This window comes from Otolemur garnettii, unplaced genomic scaffold, assembly GCF_000181295.1.
Source record: "Otolemur garnettii isolate 467f Iridium unplaced genomic scaffold, OtoGar3 scaffold00280, whole genome shotgun sequence".
Classification (NCBI taxonomy): domain Eukaryota; kingdom Metazoa; phylum Chordata; class Mammalia; order Primates; family Galagidae; genus Otolemur; species Otolemur garnettii.
In genome coordinates, this window is record NW_003852675.1 from 621,183 (window position 1) to 628,254 (window position 7,072).

At 39.8% G+C, this 7,072-nt stretch overlaps 1 pseudogene; it reads right to left on the bottom strand.

Annotated features, from left to right (window-relative positions):
• Nucleotides 1-3,209: 3,209 nt before the first annotated feature.
• LOC100954798 lies at nucleotides 3,210-3,896 on the bottom strand (annotated as a pseudogene).
• Nucleotides 3,897-7,072: the final 3,176 nt, after the last annotated feature.

The following is a 7,072-nucleotide window of genomic DNA, read 5'->3' on the forward strand; positions in this document are numbered from 1 at the left end:
AATTTTTGGCTCTTTTATGCTCAATATTAGTTGAAAATTGATAACTCATCCAAAATTTGGATAAGAAGTACTTTGTTTAATTCTTGACAACGTAATGGCAAGTAAGTTATTTTGGTATCATGAGCTTTTTTATATTTTAGAGTTTCTGAAACATCCTTCTTGACATTTCTTGGGCCTTATCGATCTGGACATTCGAGTTGGTTTTTACTGTTTAGAAACTGATGTTGTTTCCATTTATAAAAAGCATCAGAAAAGTCAGGGGCCATTAAGTAAAATGTATAAAACAGACCACACTCTGAAAAAAAGATAATATATTATTCATTGTTTAATATCTGTTGAAAGCATCCCATCAGCTCATGAATTTTGTTTCTTTTTCTGCATTCTTCTTTTCCAGAAAATTCAGACATAGTTATTGGGAATGCTGGTTTTACAATTTGTTAAAAAGATTTGATAAAAAAGAAGATCATTTCCTTAATGTCTTATACAAAGGTTTGTCCTTAAGGGCAGTTCTTTATTGGATACAAATATGCCACTGGAAACTTCCCTTGTGTTTGTCCTATTTAGGCGAAAAGAATAAGAAAACAGCAACAAGAATAAGAGTTTGATTCCCATTTTTAGCCCATAGCCAGTGGAATGAGAATGTTTCACTCAACCTATTTCTTTGACCTCATGTCATCTCCTATAATGAGGGCAGCTGACCAACTGATTTCTAAGTTATCTTTAGCGCTATCTTTAATATTAAGAAGTTAAAAAAAGTATGTATTTTCAGAAACTCTAAAATATAAAAGCTTATGATATCAAGATAACTTTATTCTCTATTAAGTTGTCAGAAATAAAATGAGATATTTCTTATCCAAACTTTGGAAGAGTTATCTATTTTCAACTAATATTGACCATATGGAATTTTCATGACCTTCTGAAATAGCACCAGGATGGAATGAAAAATGAATAATATATAACATAATACATAACATAATATAATAATAATATATTTGCCCCCTTTTATTGAGCAAGAATAACTCAAGACATCCTGAATAAGACAAAAGGATCTGCTGAGAGAAAGTAAACCTGGGCTTGGGCATGAGAATCTTGCTCACGAACTTTGACTCAAGTACTACCCAGCCCTTTCTCTTTGCCTCTGACTTCCCCCAAAGGCTTGTATGCACAAGTAATGCTTTAGGACATGACTACGATTTTTTTAAAAAAGTGTATAATTCCCCCAGGAAACAAATGCTTCATCTTTGGTCATTTAGATGTGCATATGAATGATATTTGAGCTTCTTGAATCTTCCAGTGTGGGAGGAAATGAACAGAACTGGAAAGCTTGGGCAGATGACAACACACTTTGTCTGTCTCTCACTTTTGCTATGAGTCAGTTCTACTAATCGGCCTGGTGCAGTGGCTCATGTCTGTAATCTCAACACTCTGGTAGGTAGAAGCATGTAGACTGCTTGAGCTCAGAAGTTTTAGACCAACCTGAGCAAGAGGGAGACCTCGTCTCTACTAAAAATAATAAAACTAGCTGGGCATGGTGACAAGCACCTGTAGTCCCATCCCAGCCACTTGGGAGGCTAAGGCAGGAGGATTGCTTGACCCCAAGAGTTTGAGGTTGCTGTGAGCTAGGCTGATGCCATGGCACTCTACCCAGGGTGACAGAGTATTAAAAAAAAATTCACTGAAAGAATGCATAGTTATATTAAAAATGTATTACATTAACAGAAGAAAGGGTATTGCTAGTGATAAAAAGGAAAGCCAGGTTAGAAAGAGTTATTTCATATGTCCACATATTATTATTTTTGTTTCCTGAATATAACATAAACCACGTTATGAGGTAAAAGTTTAATAAGATTTCAGTAATGAGAATTAGTGTTAGCAAAAAGGAAAAAGCTTGGTTTAATTACATATGTAAGAACATTTTAAAATGAATGTATTCTTTGCAAAACTTTCTTAGTTTTGACACAGGGTCTTGCCCTGTCCCCCAGGTTACAGTGCCGTGGCTGCATAGCTTCACACCAACCTAAAATTTCTGGGCTCAAGTGATCCTTTTGCCTCAGCCTCCCCGAGGAGCTGGGACTATGGGCACCTGCCACCATATCCACCTAATTTTTCTATTTTTTAGTCGAGACAGAGTAACCCAACCTTGCTGAGCCTGGTCTTGAACTCATGAGCTCAAAAGATCCTCTTGCCTCGGCCTTCAAGAGTGCTGTGTTGATAGGCGTGCTCCACTCATCCTAGAAGGTTATTATTTATTTATTTTTATGATTTCCCCAAACAGATACAATATTCTTCAAGTGTCACTCATAGAACAGGGACATTCTTTGGCATCAATGCTCATCACTCGGCATACTCAGGCATTCAGGAAACGGCGAATGGCCAGGTGTGTTGGCTCACACCTGTAATCCCAGGACTCTGGGAGGCCAAAGTGGGTAGGTTGCCTAAACTCAGGAATTTGAGGCTAGCCTGAGTAGGACTGAGACCCTGTCTCTACTAAAAATAAAAAAAACTAGCCCAGCTAGTGGTGGGTGCCTGTAGTCCCAGCTACTTGGGAGGCTGAGGCAGGAGGATTGCTTGAGCCAAGTAGTTTGGGGTTTCTGTGAGCTAGCCAAGGTGACAGAGTGAGACTGTCTCCAAAAAAAAAAAAAAAAAAAAAGACAAGTGAAGCCATTGCCAACATTTGCCTGAAACTATTATCTATGCGCTTTATGACTTGCTTCAGATACCTTTAAAAGCTGAGATCTTCTTTCCTTTTTTATATTTTATACTAAAGACTAAGATTATTGATGTCCAATTACTTCCAGCTGAGATTTTCTTTTTTCTTTTTCTTGCCATTTTAGAGATGAGTTTAATTACTTGCTGGATCATCAGGTGGAAATATGTGGTAAGATAGAAAAGAGGTTCATCAGGTTAGCAGAGGCAGGCATTCTGGACCAGGTTAGGCTCAGATATCCACCTGACTGGACAGTTTTTTAATGTTTAAAATAACTTTTTGCCATTAAAAACAATGTGCTAAACTTAGTTTCCAGAATTGTCCAAATTGTACTTTAAACACGATTTTTTTCACATCATGTTAAATGACCAGTTTTCTTTGGCAAATCTATCCCAAATATTAAATTTTCATTTTAGAACTTCATTTATATTTATGTATCACAGTGCCCTAAACTCATGTTCACCAGGATACCTTTCTTTGAAAATGTGTCAGTATCTTCTAATTAAGTTGTCATTCTCAAAGATATTCTGAAGAAACCAAATGAGTAAATACCTATCAATTCTTCTTCACTCCTGTTACAGGGTAGCAATTTATCCTCTACGCCATGGCAGTCCAGCCCTTGGGTGGGGCTTAGTTTCCTGTTCTCCTGAGAGAATGCTGAGGCCACTCATGAAGCAGGACCTGGCTACAGCTTCTCCACGTCTTTATTAACAGTTGTAACCGAGACAGGTCACTCCTTGATCTATACATTTTGACTAGTTGTAGCCTCCGGAGTAAGTCTTCTTCCTCCCCAACCTGCTTCACCAATTCTGCGTTTTCTTCATTTAATCCTTGTTTAGGTAGATTCTTACTCACAAACGGAGTCTGGAGAGCACTGCACCACCCACTATCGGAGTGATTTAGATTCACGTGCACTGACATTCTCAAAGGTACTTTTCAAATAGGTACTTTCTTCAAATTCACTGTCTATGTGTTTGAAACTTTATTGAAATTCCGAACGCTTTTCTTCTGTGGAAGATGCCGGTTTCTCTGAACATGTCTGGCCATTTTCTTCATCCTCTACTTTAGGACGTTTCACCACAGTATAATAGGAATTAAATGAAGATCTCGTTTTCCTTAATTTTTCTCTAACTGTCGCACTCATGGGCTGAGTCTGAGGGACTTTCCATCTTGAAAATGAAATCTCCATTTACCTCAGCCCGCCAGAGACCCCAGGCGTGAAGAGTAGCTGAGTTGCCCCAGTGACAGAAAAGGCCCCCCCAGAGGACCCCCAGCGAAGTCCAGCTCTCACCACGTCCCCTGGCCCTGCAGCAGCTACCTCCCTCTGCCATGCCCAGTGCTGCCCTATTCTCTCTCTAACACGATATTGCTGTGAGGACACAAATTAATATTTGTAATGTATCCATTCTAGTACCAGAGACATGCTAGGATTTAAATAAATACTATGCAGCCATAAAGAAAGATGGAGACTTTACGTCCTTCATGTTCACATGGATGGAGCTGGAAAATGTTCTTCTTAGCAAAGTATCACAGGAATGGAAGAAAAAGTATCCAATGTACACACCCCTATTATGAAATTAATTTAAACCTTTTTATATGAAAGCTATAACCTAATAACAACCTAAGGATATGGGGAGGAGGAGGGAGGGGGGAGAGGGTGGAAGGAGAGGGATTCGAGGGTTCACTTCTGTGGTTCATCTTGCAAGGGTACAAGTGAATCTTTCTATGAGTAGAATTTGAATGTTTTGACATAATAACTAAGAAAGCTACATGAAGGCTATGTTAACCTGTTTGAAAAAAAAAATAATAATAGCTAAGATCACTTAGGGTTTGAAAGAAAAGCAGTAAGACTTGAAAAACATTCTCACGCGAAGTCCAGTGGATCAGGGAGAACTGCATTTCACGGTGCAAAGGGAGTTGAAACTGCGCACGCTCCCCACACATGCCCACAGGTCTCCTGTCCCTCTGTTGTGCAGAAGCTCAGATAGTAAAACCTAAACTGTAGGACCTCAGTGTATGCGGCATGAAAAGCCCAGAAACCTCTTTCTCTTCTGACCAGCACCACTCCGGGAAGCCAGTGCCCTGCCCCTTACCCTGCCTGGCCTGTGTGATCCGATTCCACCTCCTCCCTCTACTGAGGTCTGGGCCTCTGGATGTTTCCTGACCCTTCCGTCTCTAACTCAGAGCTCTTGATCAGCATTCAAGAGCAGAATCCTAAACTCTCTTTTGAGGGGAAAAATCCTTTTTCTATCCTGTAGACTCACTATCAACAGTTGTGTTTTCCTTGCCGAGGAGCTTACTGGAACAGCCTGATGGTCCATGTAGGACACTTCTGTGCGTCGCTTCTCTCTCCTGCTAACAGGACCTCATCATGCCACCTACACGCCTCCACCGGTGCCTCCCACTGCTAAGACATGTCGACCATTTAGACATGTAGACATCTCGACCATTTCTTCCCAGAAGCGTTTTCTTTTCTCGGCTTCCATGACACCTGCACATCCCATCTTCCCGGCACTGTGGCTCTTTCTCTAAGGTCCTCCATCGGTTGCTTTTTCTTTACCTGATTTGTAAACACCAGAGACCTTTAGGGCTTAATCCTGGGACTCGTTCACACATTATGCTCTCTCGGGAAGATACTACTAATTCTGTATCAACATGTAAAGATGCTTTCAGGGATCACGCAGGATGTCTGCCCGATGACTGAAAGTTTGGAAGTGAACTCCACTCTGTCCTCCCCTACCTTAGTCATTGCGATTTCCTGCTTCTATTGGAACTATAGTTTTTACATTGATAGAAACAGACTTGCTTTTAGAAGAGCATGGTTGGAATACACAATTGCACCTAAAGGTTTCAACCATTGCCTTGAATTTATGCATTTGATTTCTGCGAACCCAAGCGTGGAGTATCCTATTCATTTGTGCTGCATTTTGCCCAAGTACTTGGAGTTCAGCATTCCACTGCATGGAGATTATTTTAAATCCTGAGTCTGTCATTCAGCATAGCCCCGTCTCTCTGTGCTGAGGTGAAGCATACATTTGAAAAGCATGACTTTTGTTTTATTGGAACGAAGAAGAAAGACCAAAATGGGGGGAGGCAAGAGACAGCACACAGCAGTTCACTAAAGGCCTCATGTTAACTGACACTGGGGCACTCAACCCTTTCCAGAGAAAGTCATTTGGAACGAGAACTGAAAACAGATTTTATTATGTTGCCATGACTACCTGTTAGAGCTACAAATAATAAACATTTATTGGGTAGTTCTTAATGTTATGTGCCGGATATCTTTCTAAGTACTTTTATACATATGAATCCACTTAATACTCCGAGCACAGCTATCAACAGGTATTATAATCAATATTCCATCCTTTTTACAGATAAAGGGCCTAACGTGTAGCAATGTTAGGTCACTTAACAAGGACCACAGGGCTCATCATTGGCAGAGCTGGAGCTGGGATTGGAGTCTAGCAGTTTGACTCAGACCTTGTATTTTTAACAAATAAGTCCCGTAGCATAGTTACTGTAGAAAATTCAGAAGGACAAAAAAACAATCCTAAAATTAGTCTTTGGGAATGAGTTGCCTTGTTTATTTGATAGGGGCCATTTAATTAAATCTTCAGGTAATTCAAACTAAAAAAAAATTGTCATAAAACCATTTTCAGAACAATTCAGCGTATCAGGTAGTGTCAACAGAAGACATATTTCCAAAGGTCAGCAGCTAATTTCTGCACCTATGCACATTTTCAGAAGGAAACTACTTTTTGAAGGAATTATTTCAAAGCTTTAAAAAAATTATAATGCTTTTCTCTTAAATGTAGTTAACATTTCTTTCTGTTTTCTCTGGCAGATTATTTACCTTGGATCTCTACGGATGTGTCTTAAATTCTGCTGTGTACCTGCCCAGGTGTTCCATTGTGATGGCCTCACTCTCTGGGGCACAAGAGTCATCGGCTGTAGGGCGTGTGCTTGCGGCACTTGTCTAAGGGCTGTAGATCATTCCAGTCATACTATTCCCTGCGCAGTGGTTCAGGGATTGTGTTTTATCATCTAGCCACTTTCTGTTGATGCTACTTGATACACTGTTGAACTGTTCTGGAAATGACATTAACTCTTTCAGAAGACTAGATATGGGGTAATGTTCCAAAGTTGGAATTTCCTTGAACCCTGAAAAAGAGAATTCTACTTCCAGATGTGCCCTATTTCTCAGAAATATGTTTTCATCCCCAGAGAAGTGACTAAATGAATGTTAACTGATGATGATGAAGGGATCGGAGCTCTAAACTTGTCTGTTAGTTTGTAACTAGTATAAATGTCCTTTGCAATTCTGACCCTACTTAAATTTGTCTTAAATATTTGACTGACTCTGAA